Here is a 16,693-nt window from a genome sequence, read left to right as displayed (position 1 = left end):
TGGTTCTTACAGTTCATCTTGTTGTTGCTGTTTACAGCCATGCAAACCAACACCGCCGCCATCTTCATCTCAAACCTGACACACAGTGCAACTTCCTTCCATTTTAAAATGCGCCTGAAGGGCCAGTGATTAAGCAGGAGTGGTCTTCAAATGAGGTGTCCACAGGGATAAACAAGACGCCAACACGGAGGTGCACTTTCTCATTTTCATAGCACGTGTTGACAGTGGGGACAGGCGCAGATCTCCTAATTGGATCTCCTAATCTGCTAATTAAGCATTAGTCATTTTGCCGGTGTGCCCGTGCTGCCGTCTCAGATAGAGGCGCAATCAGCGGGGGCGAGTGGGCGGGGTGTCATAAGAGCACATTGCCTTGTCAAGATCCACTTCCATGGCGGTCGCCGCCTGCTCTCGCCTCGAAGAGTAAATGTAATTAAAGTCCTCATGAACTTCTTCATTGAACCTATTTAAAACTGTCAGCTGGACCCCCTCTCCTTGTCAGGTGGCACGCGGCATCGCGTATAGACCCACTTGGATGACCACAGCTGATGGAGACTTTTTCCAAAATGTCAGAAAGTTCTTTCATTTTAAAAATAAAATAAAATAAGGTGAGAGTGCTGTTAAACCACTGGCAGGAGGTTAACTAAAGTAAAGAATGAGACAATTAAAACAATGGTGTAACATTTTGACTTTCACGTCCTATCATTTCTTAATTTCTTCTTTATTTGAACCCACTCAGCAAAAGTATTGGAACATGTGCCCAGGTGTGGCCTATTGCATTGCTTATTCAGTCAATAAATAGCACTGAATGTCTACGCTCAGTTTCAGATTGCGTAGGACAGGTTTTGCCTGTGGAAACTGAATTCAGACGTGAAAACTATATGAAAACCTGAGAGCTGTCTATCGGTTAAAAATTGTGAATTTGAGAGAAGACGCCAAATAAATCACAACCATTGGTCATAGCCAGCACAACCATTTGGGACCATGTCCTGAAGAAGAAAGAAACCACTGGTGTACTAAGGAACAGACGTCCAACCGGTAGAACAAGGAAAACATCAGCAGTTGATGACAGAGACATCGCGAAAGATGTAAAGAAAGACCCTAAAACAACTGTTGGTGACATCGGCAACAACCTGCAGGGGGCATCAGTGAAAATATCACCATCTACTCCTCATAGAAGAGGTCATGAACAAAAGAACAATGGCTACACCAGAAGATGCAAACCACTGATGAGCAAGAATGAGCAAATGTGTTCATTTGAGCAGCTGCATCAAATATGGTACAAATATATACAGTATGTCACAAAAGTGAGTACACCCTTCACATTTCTGCAAATATTTTATTATATCTTTTCATGGGACAACACTGAAGAAATGAAACTTTGCTACAATGTAAAGTAGTCAGTGTACAGCTTGTATAACAGTGTAAATTTACTGTTCCCTTCAAAATAACTCAATACACAGACCTTAATGTCTCAACTGCAGGCAACAAAAGTGAATACACCCCAAGTGAAAAAGTCCAAATTGGGCCAAAGGTGTCAATATTTTGTGTGGCCACCATTATTTTCCAGCACTGCCTTAACCCTCTTGGGCATGGAGTTCACCAGAGCTTCACAGGTTGCCACTGGAATCCTCTTCCACTCCTCCATGACGACATCACGGAGCTGGTGGATGTTAGAGACCTTGTGCTCCTTCACCTTCAGTTTGAGGATGCTCCACAGACGCTCAATAGGATTTAGGTCCGGAGACATGCTTGGCCAGTCCATCACATTCACCCTTAACTTCTTTAGCAAAGCAGTGGTTGTCTTGGAGGTGTGTTTGGGGTCGTTGTCATGTTGGAATACTGCCCTGCGGCCCAGTTTCCGAAGGGAGGGGATCATGCTCTGCTTCAGGATGTCACAGTACATGTTGGCATTCATGGTTCCCTCAATGAACTGTAGCTCCCCAGTGCCGGCAGCACTCATGCAGCCCCAGACCATGACACTCCCACCACCATGTTTGACTGTAGGTAAAACACACTCGTCTTTGTACTCCTCACCTGGTTTCCGCCACACACGCTTGACACCATCTGAACCAAATAAGTTTATCTTGGTCTCATCAGACCACAGGACATGGTTCCAGTAATCCATGTCTTTAGTCTGCTTATCTTCAGCAAACTGTTTGCGGGCTTTCTTATGCATCATCTTTAGAAGAGGCTTCTTTCTGGGATGACAGCCATGCAGACCAATTTGATGCAGAGTGCGACGTATGGTCTGAGCACTGACAGGTTGACCACCCATCCTTTCAACCTCTGCAGCAATGCTGGCAGCACTCAGGCGTCTATTTTCCAAAGAAAACCTCTGGATATGACGCTGGGCACGTGCACTCAACTTCTTTGGTCGACCATGGCGAGGCCTGTTCTGAGTGGAACCTGTGATGTTAAACCGCTGTATGGTCTTGGCCACCGTGCTGCTGCTCAGTTTCAGAGTGTTGGCAATCTTCTTATAGCCTAAGCCATCTTCGTGTAGCGCAACAATTCTTTTTTTCAGATCCTCAGAGAGTTCTTTGCCATGAGGTGCCATGTTAAACTTCCAGTGACCAGTATGAGAGAGTGTGAGAGTGATAAAACCAAATTTAACACACCTGCTCCCCATTCACACCTGAGACCTTGTAACACTAATGGGTCACATGACACTGGGGAAAGAAAATGGCTAATTGGGCCCAATTTGGACATTTTCACTTAGGGGTGTATTCACTTTTGTTGCCTGCAGTTTAGACATTAAGGTCTGTGTATTGAGTTATTTTGAGGGGACAGTAAATTTACACTGTTATACAAGCTGTACACTGACTACTTTACATTGTAGCAAAGTTTCATTTCTTCAGTGGTGTCCCATGAAAAGATATAATAAAATATTTGCAGAAATGTGAGGGGTGTACTCACTTTTGTGACATACGTATATGCAACTTCATATTTAAAAAATTGTTTTGTTTGCTTGTACAAGCGGCCGAAATTAGTTTTCTCCGTAGGGTGGCTGGGCTCTCCCTTAGAGATAAGGTGAGAAGCACTGTCATCCGGGAGAGACTCGGAGTAGAACCGCTACTCCTCCGCATTGAGAGGAGCCAGAAGAGGTGGCTTGGGCATCTGGTCAGGATGCCTCCCGGACGCCTCCCTGGGGAGGTGTTCAGCGCAAATCCGACCGGAAGAAGGCCTCGGGGAAGACCCAGGACATGTTGGAGAGACTATGTTTCCCAACTGGCTTGGGAACGCCTTGGGATCCGCCGGGAAGAGGTGGACGAAGTGGCCGGGGAGAGGAAAATCTGGGCCTCCCTGCTTAGGCTGTTGCCCCCGCGACCCGATCTTGGATAAGCGGTAGAAGATGGATGGATGGATGGATGGATGGTTTTGTTTGCTCAGAAGGACCAATAAAGGCTCCAGTTTCAAAGAAATCATCCCTCTAGAGTGTCCTAGGTCTGCCCAGGGGCCTCCTCCTGGCTGGGCATGCCTGGAACACCTCGCCAGGCAGGCAACTAGGAGGCATCCAGACTCGATGCTCTGGACACTTCAACTGTTTCTTCTTGATGTGAAGAAGCAGCGGCCCTACTCTGCAGCTCCTCCCAGATGACCGAGCTCCTCACCCTATCTCTTTGAGTGAGTCCAGCCACCCTACGGAGGAAACTCACTTCAGCCGCTTGTATCCACAATCTCGTTCTTTTAATTCCGATTCTTCGGTCATGACCCAAAGCTAATGACCATAGGTGAGGGTGGGAGCGTACATCGACCGGTAAATTGAGAGCTCACTTTTTCATACAGGGCCACGTAGGTTTGGATTTTTTTCTCTCTTTATAATAAAAACTTTTATTTTAAAACTGCATGTTGTCATTGACTAATATTTATATTTGTTTGATGATCTGAAACATTTCAGTGTGACACACATGCAAAAAAAAAAAGAAATCAGGAAGGGGGCAAAGACTTTTTCACACCACTGTGTATACAGTAATAACAATAACAATAAATGACAGCCGATCAATGCCCACTTCTGGGTGTGACTGACCATTGTTTTCCACACCCTAAGCATAAAAACTGATAAAGTAATGGTAAAAAGAAATCTGCTGACCTGTGTTCTGCACACACACACAAAAAACTTGATTGGTATTGGATGCACTACTAAATCCTACATTGTCCAAATAAAAATAAACCTCTATCTCTGAATTTGTTGAGTGTTTTTGTTTTCATTCAAATAATGACGACATTTTTTTTTAAAACAGATTTTTATGTATATAACATTTTTTACTTTTGCTAGTTTGGTTCTGCAAACCCCCTCCGTGAATCACCACCTTACCGTGGTGGAGGGGTTTGTGTGCCCGAGTGATCCTAGGAGCTATGTTGTCTGGGGCTATATGCCCCTGGTAGGGTCTCCCAAGGCAAACAGGTCTTGGGTGATGGGCCAGACCAAGAGTGATTCAGAAGACCCGTATGAACAAACACACGAGGAGAGACTGCACCTCGCCTGGATGTGGGATACCGGGGCCTCACCCTGGAGCCAGGCCTGGGAGAGGGGCTCGCAGGCGAGCATCTGGTGGTCCCACGGGCTCAGCCCGAAGAAGCCACACGGGATCTCCCCCCCGTAGACCCACCACCTGCGGGGGCAAGCGTAAGGGTCCGGTGCATTGCGTTTTGGGTGGCGGTCGAGGGCGGGCACCTAGGCGACCTGGTCTTCGGCGGCCAAATCTGGTTCTTGGGACATGGAATGTCACTTCTCTGGCGGGGAAGGAGCCCGAACTTGTGGGAGAGGTTGAGACATTCCGACTAGATATAGTCGAACTCACCTCGACCCACGGTTTGGGTTCTGGATCCAAACTCCTCGAGAGGGGCTGGACCTTGTTCTACTCTGGAGTTGCTGCAGGGGAGAGGTGGCGAGCTGGTGTGGGCTTATTAATAGCCCCCCGGCTCGGGGCCTCTGTGTTGGAGTCATCCCCGGTGAACGAGAGGGTCATTTCCCTACGCCTTCGGGTTGGGGGAAGGGTCCTGACTGTCGTTTGTGCGTACGCGCGAAACGGCAGTTCAGAGTACCCAGCCTTCCTGGAGTCCATCAGAGGGGTGCTGGAGAGCACCCCAACTAGTGACTCTGTCGTTTTACTGGGAGACTTCAACGCCCATGTGGGCAATGACAGTGTGACCTGGAGGGGCGTGATTGGGAGGAACGGCCTCCCCGATCTGTGTGATGTTGTTGGACTTCTGTGCGAACCACAGTTTGTCCATCACAAACATCATGTTCCAACATAAGGATGTCCATAAGTGCACATGGCACCAGGACACCCTAGGCCGCAGGTGTATGATCGACTTTGTAGTCGTATCATCAGACCTGCGTCCGCATGTTTTGGACACACGGGTAAAGAGAGGGGCTGAGCTGTCAACTGATCACCACCTGGTGATGAGTTGGATTAGATGGCGGGGGAGGATGCCGGACAGACCCGGGAGACCCAAACGTGTAGTGAGGGTGTGCTGGGAACGTTTGGCAGAGTCTCCTGTTCGTCGAGTCTTCAGCTCTCACCTCCGGCAGAGCTTCTCCTGCATCCCGGGGGAGGACGAGGATATAGAGTCCGAATGGGCTCTATTCCGTGCCTCCATTGCTGAGACAGCCGATCGAGGCTGCGGCCGCAAGGTGGTCGGTGCCAGTCGTGGCGGCAAACCCCGAACCCGATGGTGGACACCAGAGGTCAGGGCTGCCGTCAAGCTGAAGAATGAGTCCTATCGAGCATGGATGGCTTGTGGGACTCCTGAAGCAGCTGACAGGTAGCGGCAGGCCGAGCGGCACGCGGCTTCAGCACTGGTCAAGGCAAAAACTTGGGTGTGGGAGGAGTTCGGTGAGGCCATGGAACACGACTTTCGGTCGGCCTCGAAGAGGTTCTGGCAAACCGTCCGGCGCCTCAGAAAGGGGAAGCAGTGCAGCACCACACTGTTTACAGTGGGGACGGGGGCCTGCTGACCTCGACTGAGGATATAGTTGGGCGGTGGAAGGAATACTTTGAGGCCCTTCTCAATCCCACTGACACACCTTCCATAGAGGAAGCAGAGACTGAGGATACGAACGCGGACAGTTCCATCACCGTGGCTGAGGTATCTGGGGTAGTCAAAATGCTCCCCAGTGGCAAAGCTCCGGGGGTGGACGAGTTTCGCCCTGAATTCCTCAAGGCTCTGGATGTTGCGGGAATGTCTTGGCTGACACGTCTCTTCAACATTGCGTGGAAGTCGGGAACAGTACCTCTGGATTGGCAGACTGGGGTGGTGGTCCCCCTTTTCAAGAAGGGTGACTGGAGGGTGTGTTCCAACTATAGGGGGATCACACTCCTCAGCCTCCCTGGGAAAGTCTATTCCAGGGTGCTGGAGAGAACGGTACGACCGTTAATCGAACCTCGGCTACAGGAGGTGCAATGTGGTTTTCGTCCTGGTCGCGGAACACTGGACTAGCTCTACACCCTTGCAAGGGTCCTGGAGGGTACTTGGGAGTTTGCCCAACCGGTCTACAAGTGCTTTGTGGACCTGGAAAAGGCATTCGACCGTGTCCCTCGCGGTGTCCTGTGGGGGGTGCTCCGGTAGTATAGGATTGGTGGCGCGCTACTACGTGCCATTCAGTCCTTGTACAACCAGAGCAGGAGCCTGGTTTGCATTGCCAGTAGTAAGTCAAGCCTGTTTCCAGTGAACGTTGGCCTCCGCCAAGGCTGCCCTTTGTCACCGATTCTGTTTATAATTTTCATGGACAGAATTTCTAGGCGCAGCCAAGGTGTCGAGGGAGTCCAGTTCGGGGGCACTAGGATCTCATCTCTGCTATTTGCAGACGATGTGGTCCTGATGGCCTCATCGGGCTGTGACCTGCAGCGTTTACTGGGACGGTTTGCATCTGAGTGTGAAGCTTCTGGGATGAGACTCAGCACCTCCAAATCCGAGGCCATGGTTCTCAGTCGGAAAAGGGTGGATTGCTCCCTCCGGGTTGGGAATGAGGTCCTGCCCCAGGTGGAGGAGTTCAAGTATCTCGGGGTCTTGTTCACGAGTGAGGGAAGGTTGGAGCGTGAGGTCGATAGGCGGATCGGCGCAGCGTCTGCAGTAATGCGGTTGCTGTACCGGACCGTCGTGGTGAAGAGAGAGCTGAGCCGGAAGGCAAAGGTCTCAATTTACCGTTCGATCTATGTTCCCACCCTCACCTATGGTCATGAGCTTTGGGTCATGACCGAAAGAACGAGATCGCGGACACAAGCGGCTGAAATGAGTTTTCTTCGTAGGGTAGCGGGACTCACCCTAAGAGACAGGGTGAGGAGCTCGGTTATCCGGGAGGAGCTCAGAGTAGAGCCGCTGCTCCTTCACATCGAGAGGAGCCAGCTGAGGTGGCTCGGGCATCTAGTCCGGATGCCTCCTGGACGCCTCCCTGGTGAGGTGTTTCGGGCATGCCCAGCCGGGAGAAGGCCCCGGGGAAGACCGAGGACACGCTGGAGGGATTATGTCTCACAGCTGGCCTGGGAACGCCTTGGTGTCCTCCCGGTGGAGCTGGAGGAGGTGGTCGGGGACCGGGAAGTCTGGGCTTCCCTACTGAGACTGCTGCCCCTGCGACCCGGACCCGGATAAGCGGAGGAAAATGGAATGGAATGGAATGGTTCTGCAAACAGCAGGAACAGTACATATGGCACATAGTACATATCTTTTATTCCAATGTGATGTTGGCATTCTTCCCTTTGAATAGCATGAATTTAAGCATCACTTTTTTTGTCCACTGGCGATGGCTGTGGTTTAAAGTTGCACAATAATTTATTACCAAATTGAAGGGCAAAGTTTAACAATCATGATCAAGCAGTATCCGAAGTACAGAAATACATACAACCAAAGATAAAGCCTCACTCACAGTGACGGTGATATCAATAAAATCTTTGGGATGAAACACTATTAACGCATAAAATAGTCATCAAACTTACTTATTTGTTCATATGATGCACACAGAGCAATGAACAGCATCGTGTGCTGTCTCCTTCCTGCTTTCTGCTCCGTTCTCCATTGCGTCATGAGGCGTTCAGGCGCACTCGTAATTGAGAGTGTCAGGCGTTAATTGTTTTTCATTTTTATTCACGCACCCCCTATTACCCCCGGGAGTACGCGTACCCCACTTTGGGAGCCTAGGAATTAGAACAAAGAATCTGACTATCTGTAAAGTGACATCTTTGGCCTTACGACGAGGCAAGCAAACATCCAAAGTCGTTCCAGGAATAAACCAACAATACATGAGCTCTCGAGGAGCCGTGTAGCTTTTTCCCTAATGGAGCCGTTCATCATTTATCTAATCAGGGCCGGTTTTCATCCAAAATGTAATATAATTATGGGCTGTAAGCGTTCTCGGGATATTACTGCTGTATCTAGGCCAGGGCTAGCTGGATAAACACCTTCTAATAATGGCTTTTAGTGGTCTCGGGAGTGACTTATTCCAACACATCGAGGACTCTCAGTGGCTCCCGAGGCCAAATGAGTTTGCGGCTTGTTGCAGAGATGCACATCAGTCCTGTTAATGGGAAAGGGGGACGTTGTTTTCTCTCTTGGGTGTGATTATCAACCAACTACCCCATCCCCCCCAAAAACAGGCTCCCCTTCCATCCCGCCGTTACCGAGCTGCCTCCTGCCTTTGAACGGTGGCAAGAAAAACTCCCTGGAATAAGAAAATGTCTCGATGAAAGACTGTTTCATAAGGTAAATGTCACGGCTCCAATGTACTCATCATAACAAGACAAGAGAGTAAATAACGCGGTTATAAAGTGTTGAATCTCGTGAAGGTCAAAGCGAAAGTAAGGCAGCAGAGGACGTCCTAAATGAAGTCCCGCCACTGTTCTCTGCATATTGATAGTAACGACAGGAGGCCGTGTGTTTATTCTGGTGCCGCTGAAATGACATTAGGGGCTTTGCGTGCCCATCCCCGGGTGGAGTAAGTGTGCCAACCTAAATAAAACGAGCTAATCCTGGGGAAAAGAAGGCCCCGAGACAAAGTCCACTATTTGAACGCGTGCAGTAAACAGCCCATGGCAAACAGTGTGTGGTCAACCGCTCACCACGAGCTCGCTTCCCCGTGAACTTTTCCACCTCCATCACCTTATTTGCATGAACAGGTTAGTTCCAACCTTCGGCCATCATGAGTCAGTTGTGCTCAAGTCATTAAAGGCTTTCAAACGGGGGCAAAAATGGAAATATCTGCCGTCATTTTACAAGAATTAAGTCATAAGTCATCAGTTACATCAATTTGAAATAATAAATAAAGACATTTTTTTTTTCAAGTCGTAATACAAACAAAACAACGAATAAAGTTGACATTTTTGGAAAACTAGGTTGTGGAAAAAGTTATAATGCTACGAAAATGAAGTCCATATACGCTGCTCAAAAAAATAAAGGGAACACTCAATTCCCACTCGGTCAAAATTGCTGCGTCGTTATTCAATCTGTCCACCGAGGAAGCAACACAGATTGACAATCAATTTCACATGCTGTTGAGCAAACGGAATAGACAACAGGTGGTGTCTTTTCCACTTTAATTGTGAGTGTGACTTCAAATCCAGACCTGCATGGGTTATTACATTTAATTTCAGTTGATCATTTTTGTGTGAATTTGTTGTCGGCACATTAAACAATGTAAAGACCAAAATATTTAATAAGAATATTTCATTAATTTAGATCTAGGATGTGACATTTTAGTGTTTCCTTTATTTTTTTGAGCAGTATATTATGGGAAGGCGCACGGTGGCCAAGTGGTTAGCATGTTGGCCACACAGCCAGGAGATGTGGAAGATCTGGGTTTGTGGGTTTTCTCCGGCTGCTCTGGCTTCCTCCCACATTCCAAAAACAAGCATGTTCACTTAAGTGGAGTCTCTAAATTGCCCATAGGAATGAATGTGAGTGTGAATGGTTGTTTGTCGTTATGAAATATTAAAGAAAAATCAATTTTCATACTGTCATAATATTATGAGAGACATACAAAACTAAATAAAGTTTGGGAAAACGCTATAAAATGAGAAAAAAAAATATTATGGGATTCAAGTCATAATGCTACGAGATGAACATTTATGAAGATTATTCAAGAAGAAAATTGAAATATTTGGAATAAAAAAACAAACAAGGAAAAATGGGATAAAAAGAGCAAAGAGCGAAGTTGATAGTAATAATAGTCTTTTTCACCTACAGTATATGACAAAGCTGAGATGCAGTTTTTTCTTGAAATATGTATAAGTTCCTAGCATGCTGTATCTCCATGTGTTGTTTGCCATAATATTATTATGCATTCTAAGGCTTGGACACCCCCGCATTAAAAGAAGCCAAAGAGTGTTCAGAATAATAATGCTTCTAACTTTAATCCATGCTTTCCTTCAGTTGTCCACAAATATGTGCACATTTTGGGTCCAACGTCTTCTTCCTGAGGTCAGTGAGGTAGCATATCATGCACTGTCAACAAATGCAAATTTACTGTATGTAACAGCGACGTCAAAGTACGTCTACTGTCATTTTTAGTCTACTGTGTGCTTTCGACAGTTTAACCACACGACGGCCAATCAGTTACTTCCCCCACTCCTGGATTCATCCAAGCGGGGCGGCATATCACACACTATCTTCAACAAGAAGTTTATTTCCGTGAAATGTGTCTCTTCTAACTTTTGTCCATGCTTTCCTTCAGTTGTCCGCGGGTTTGTGCAAATTTTGCGTTCTTGTTTTTCCTTCCTGAGGTCAGTGAAGCTGCATATCATGCAGTGTCTTCAACAAATGCTTATTTATTGTCATTGTCTATTGTCATTTTAAATGTCTTCCATAGTTGAATTACATGATAGTGCCTAAAATTGTCTAAATGTGTGCAAATTTTGCGTCCACTTTTTTTAATGACTTTTTTTCTTCCTGGGTTCAGCCAAGCAGGGCGGTATATCATGTCTCTTCAACAAATGTCTAATTTCTGTGACAGCAACATCAAAGTACGTTTACTTTTACGTTTGCCTTCCATAGTTTAATCGCGTGATTGCCAAGCTGTGACTTTTGTTGTTCCTGGGTTCAGACAGGAAGAGCAGCATACCATGCACCGTCCTCAACAAGAATCGTATTTATGTGACAGCCACGTCAAAGTACATCTCGTCTAACTTATAGCCATGTTTTTCACGTGTTTCATCACATGATAGCGCCTCTAATTGTCCACAGATTTTTGCAATTTTTGCGTCCAGTGACGCCCGGAGGCAGAGTTGATGATAAATGAGGTTCTTTATTTGCACATGGACACCAGGTCCAAGTAATTTCCACGGTAATACGGCTTACTCGAGCATCACACGCCACCTGAGATGAGGCGCATCCTAAGAAATTAGGCTCGAGGAAGTCAATGCAAATAAGCAGGCATCAGACAGGAGAGCTCCTCGTAGTTGGAGTCAGAATTAGCTTGAAAAAATGCAATCATTTGTTGCCTTCTTTTTACAAGTAAAAGAACTGATCTGATTATCGACACAATGTAATAAAAATTGTTTGTAAATATTTACACACTCATCGGCTGCACTTGTGCAATCAAATAACAGCCAACGCAATATTGGTATCACAATTTGATGGAAAAATGAGCATGATATCATCCTTCAAAAAAGGCTAATGTTCTTATCCGAATCTTGTATTGGATCTTACCGAACAGCTGCTGAGCTTATTTTACACACTGTAATACGCCGGAATGACTCGGCAGGAGCCCCCACGAGCGATAATGCCCTAACAGTTGGCGAGTGGCTGCAGGTGTCTCCTTTCCAGCAGGTAGCAGAAGTGGGTGACAGATGGAGATGATTGACAGCCTGCGATTGATGGCAAATTGTCTCAAGAGCATCTGGTCCACAAACAGTTGTGCTACATATGAGGAGAAAATAACAGTAATTTACCGTATGTATGCATGAGGATGGGCGATACGGCATTAAAGCCACATTGCGATATATATTGCCGCTTCTCACGACGACCATAAAAATGACAATACATTTGTTGGCATATCAGTTAGAATAGAAACATTTCAAAATCGCTTGCAGGCTCCTCCTGTGCCTGCTGACGTATGCGGTAATGTACTTCGTCATTTATGCTTTTCAGACTACAGTCATCTCTTCACCTCGCGCTTCAAGCTTCGTGGCATCCGTTCCTCAACAACGTATTAATTCATAAATCATGCTGTTTTGTGGTTGAATACTAATTATTATTAGTCAAAAATATGCATATGTAAGAAAATGTTATGTTTTTTTTGCTTAAATTAAGCTCTTTCAAGCATAAAAATGGCAAAATGAATACAATACAAATATAATGCATTCAGAAGTTGCATTCAGATATATTGTGGTGATATGTAGTATTCCATACTGGCCACTAGGTGGCAGCAATGTTACCCTGATGAGACAATATCCACTGCAGGACGTACTGTACAGAAAAGTCAATAAAAAAAGAACAACAACAAGGAAATCCATCTCCTATGCCGCTTATCAGCTGACTTCGGGCGAGAGGCGGGGTACACCGTGGACTGGTTGCCAGCCAATCGCAGGGCACAATGCTAACATGTGTTAGTCTATAGTATTTATGTCTTGTAGGTCTTATTTTCTGTTATTATGTATACCAATTGGGTACTAGGAGTGTAAAGGTGACTATAGGGGTGTTATTTCATGTCTAGAGGGCTCTAATAATGTTAAAAAAAAAATAAGAAGGCTGTAAAAATGTTTTCTATGCTCTAACTCCAGAAATTCACTCATCACCGTCGGTTCTGGAACCGATTAACCATAATAAACGAGGGATTACTGTACTGCTAATTTTGGTATCGATCCATACCAAGTAAATACGGGGCCAGTATTGAAGTTACTGACATTGATATGTTTTACTTTAAATTTTTCAAGATCATCAAACGGTCCTAATTTGCTGCTCGTGATTATAATCAGGATAAAACACAACACAATATTTCTATCAACATCAACTTATTTGTGAACAAGTTAACAATATTTAATACAATAGAGAGTGTAGTATCTTTTAAAGCGGGCCTTACATCCCGAATTATGTGTTACCACATGCACGGGCTCCGCAATTTTTGGGAAATGTGTCAGCGGTGGCCAGCACGTATAGGAAGTAGGGTGTCAGAGGGGTTGCAAGTGTGCCGTACTTATGGAGCTAGTGATTCCCTCCGTTGGTAGTTTGCAGATCGTGCGTGCTAGGTGTGCTTCATGTAATGCTGTCGTAGGATTCACTCACTGGGGACGTACCATGTGTGGGCATCGTACGAGGCTAGTGAAGCCCACTCACTTAAATTGCAAGACGGGCGTACTGGCTTCCTACGGCACCTGCGGCTTTCGTGACCGGGAGAACCAGAGTCTACAGCGGGAAGAGCCGCCCGCCGCGGGAGGAGCCGCTGCCATGGCCGGACAATGTACACAATGTACTTTTAAACTTGCGACACACGCAAGGGTCACGCACTCCTCCTCTGCTTTGCCCTTGTGACCTGCGTGCGAGGTTTTTCAGCGTGCATGCAGAACATAATTTGCATCCCAATTTTCTTCCAACGGGCTTTGTGTGCTCTCTGCGGGTTTCAAAATCCGTGTGGGCCACGAACGTGCCTTTGGCGATTTTCCCCATTTTTGCACGTAGCCAGCAAGTAGGTCGGGATGTAAGGCTCACCTATTCATTATTCAAAAATATAAATACATATAAATGTATAATCAATACTTCATTTTTTAAATGTAATAATAATGAATGTTCCAATAATAATAATTACAATTGAATTACTATATGTGTATATGCTTTATATAGCCTATAAATGGTTTTATTATTTTTTATATATTTATTTTTTTTGAATCACTTAAGAGCAAAAGTAATTTATGAACTTCACTTAGGACTAATTTGACACCGATTGTTACCATTTAATCATAATTATTTGCCAGTTAGTCAGTTTATATTATATTTTTTTATTATGTGATGTGTGTCATTTGTTTATGACTTTTTTACTTTTTTAGTTTTTTTGTAAATGCATTTTGCGTTAATAGCCCAACTAGAAACAAGGGTTGCAAAATTTGCAATAAACATCACTTTCCTGCCTTGTCAATAGCACACGGCATTGTTATTGACATGAATATTATACTATTATTGTCATTTCATCACCCCTATCAAACACGCAGCAAACACTTGCGGTTGTGCGGTGGTCATTATCCACTTGGTCTTCCTGTCATTTCATTTCTGTTCCGGTCCAAATGTTAAACTTTGGTGGTCCACCTGTCACAGTCCCGCTGCGAGCATAGCGGCTATTATAGCGCACTCTCTGTTCTTCCACTCCTGTCTTGGATATCGGAGCGCCGCTCAATTATCCCACTTCTTTCTCCCGCTTGCTGACAGCCATGTTGGCAGGTGCAGCACCCCCCCCCCCCCCCCCCCCTTTCCAGATGTGCTCACTTCTCCACAAAGGAAATTAGTCAGTGTAGCTAGCCGTCAACTACAGCAGCAGCAGCGGCAGCTGACATCTTCCACTAACATGGCCTTTCATTAAGAGCCGGGAGATCGATGCCTCCAACGTCCTGGATTGGTTCAAAACAAGGCTTTAGCGCAGGGCTCTTCAACTTGCGACCCGTGGGCCATGCGCCATATTTTATGCCTGGTCATGTGACTTGCATATCAACATTTATGCAGTATATAATACAACATGTGCTGCGTTTAAGTTAAAGGAAAACTGCACTTTTTTTGGGAATGACGCCCGAGATCCACAATCCTTTTGTGAGACATGAACACACAGGTCTTTCTCATTTATGTGCGTTTTAAAGATATAAAAACAGCTAAAAAGAGGCAGCTAACAATGCACGTAATGGGATGCTACTTTTCTCCCTATAAAGCAGCAGTCTCAAACTCGCGGCCCGTGGGCCATTTGTGGCCCGCCGGCTCATATTTTGCGGCCTCTGACTAGACATGGAAGAGGAGTGTAAACTAACATCACAAATATTTATTTTTTAAATGCTTCTACTTTATAGAGTTGACCTACTTGAGAGACATGAGATGTTGTGTTTTCTGAATGACTTTAAAATAGCTTTACTGTTTTTCAGACGCATAAACTAAAATTCCTGTTTACACTTTCGCTGCACTAAAACATCCTCATTCTTTTTGCGCCATTGCTGATTGTATTCTGGTAAAATATGCTGCAAAAATTTCACCCATTTTCTATCGCTTGTCTTCTAAGCTGGAGCCTATCCCAGCTGAATGCAGCGAAATACAAACTATGAAATGTTTTTTTTTGTTTCACCCTATCACTGTATGGAGATACACTGTATCATACCGTACTGTGGGGTACCCTGAGATTCCCAGCCCTATTCCCAATACTTTATGCGGCCCAGCCCCACCTCGGCCCCCAGGTAAATTGAGTTTGAGACCCCTGCTATGATGCCTTCTGAAAAACCCTCCAAAAAGTGCCAACAACGCTCCATTTACATATAATGTGACGCGCATTTTAACCAAGCTGCAGCGACATCGTTATTATTATTGCTATTAACATTGTTGCACTGAAGAACTACTTGACTGGTATAGTGTAGTGACACATTGCCACACTACACCGACAAGCAACCAGCCGGCTAGTGACCAGCTTCACTACACACTCGGTCATAGCGCCGCGCTCACAAAAGGTAACGCTACGAATTAGAGCTGCCAACACTGCTGATGTGTTTTAGTTTTTGAGTTTGGAAAAGTTAACGCTTGGCGTAGTGTTCCTTTTTGTGCTGCTATGTGAAATCAGTGGACCCAGGAATGAAGTTCCGGTAATGCTTAAAATGACGAAAATATGTCAAAATACTGTAAGTGTCATGAATGTAGCTGTTACTACGTGGTGACAGCATGGATATAAAACCATAAAACCATGTTGGAGGTTTTTGGAGGTGCTTTAATAGCGTCTTTGTCGGAGGAATAGGTGTGTCCCATTACATGTATTAATTAGCTGCCTCTTTTTAGCGGTTTTAAATCTTTTTCGAATGCACAGAAAAGAGAAAAAATTGTGCGTTCATGCCTCACATAAGGTTTGTGGATGATGGGCAAAATTCCCCCAAAAAGTGCAGTTTATGACAGCACTCCTGTCATATAGAGGATCTTCGACTTGTGTTTTTGCAGTAGGTACTTCAAAACAGCAGAGCGTTTGTCATATAGAGGATCTTTGACTAACATTTTTGCCAGCAGGTTCTCACAAGCAGCACAGCGTTCCAGTCATATATAGGATCTTTGACTACCATTTTTGTTTTTGGCAGCAGGTCCTCAACAACAGCAGAGCTGTCATATTGAGAATCTTTGACTGGCGTTTCTGGCAGGAGGTTCACAAAAACAGCAAAGCGCTCCTGTCACGTTGAGGATCTTTGATGACCTTTTTTTTTTTGCAGTGCTGTGATAGAGGATATCCTACCATCGGCAAAAACAAAATTGTGACAAACCACATTGAGTCGCATATTAAACTGAAGGTTGTTTTTTTTTTTTTAAACGAGTGCTTTAAGGCTCTGTAATTATTTTGCCAATACACTCCATCATGATGACGCAGTGACCAAAAAAAACATTGAAAATGTCAAATGAAACAAACAAGTCATTCTAAAATATTCAACTGACAAATACAGTCTCATATTTGACATCCCAGGGTGCGTAGCGTAACACACGTAAGGCCCATCCCTCGTCCCTGAAAGACTGCGACTGTGTGCTTGTTGTTGTTGTTATGTGTGGT

The 16,693-nt window shown here is 45.3% G+C and overlaps 1 protein-coding gene across 3 annotated transcripts in view; it reads right to left on the bottom strand.

Moving 5' to 3' along the window:
* The window catches only part of LOC129169591 (cell adhesion molecule 1-like), a 440,926-nt gene that overhangs the window by 15,188 nt on the left and 409,045 nt on the right, over positions 1-16,693 (bottom strand). The gene's annotated exons all lie outside the window — the stretch shown is intronic.

Source organism: Dunckerocampus dactyliophorus, chromosome 16 (assembly GCF_027744805.1).
Source record: "Dunckerocampus dactyliophorus isolate RoL2022-P2 chromosome 16, RoL_Ddac_1.1, whole genome shotgun sequence".
Lineage (NCBI taxonomy): Eukaryota > Metazoa > Chordata > Actinopteri > Syngnathiformes > Syngnathidae > Dunckerocampus > Dunckerocampus dactyliophorus.
This window is presented reverse-complemented; position numbering and strand designations above follow the sequence as displayed.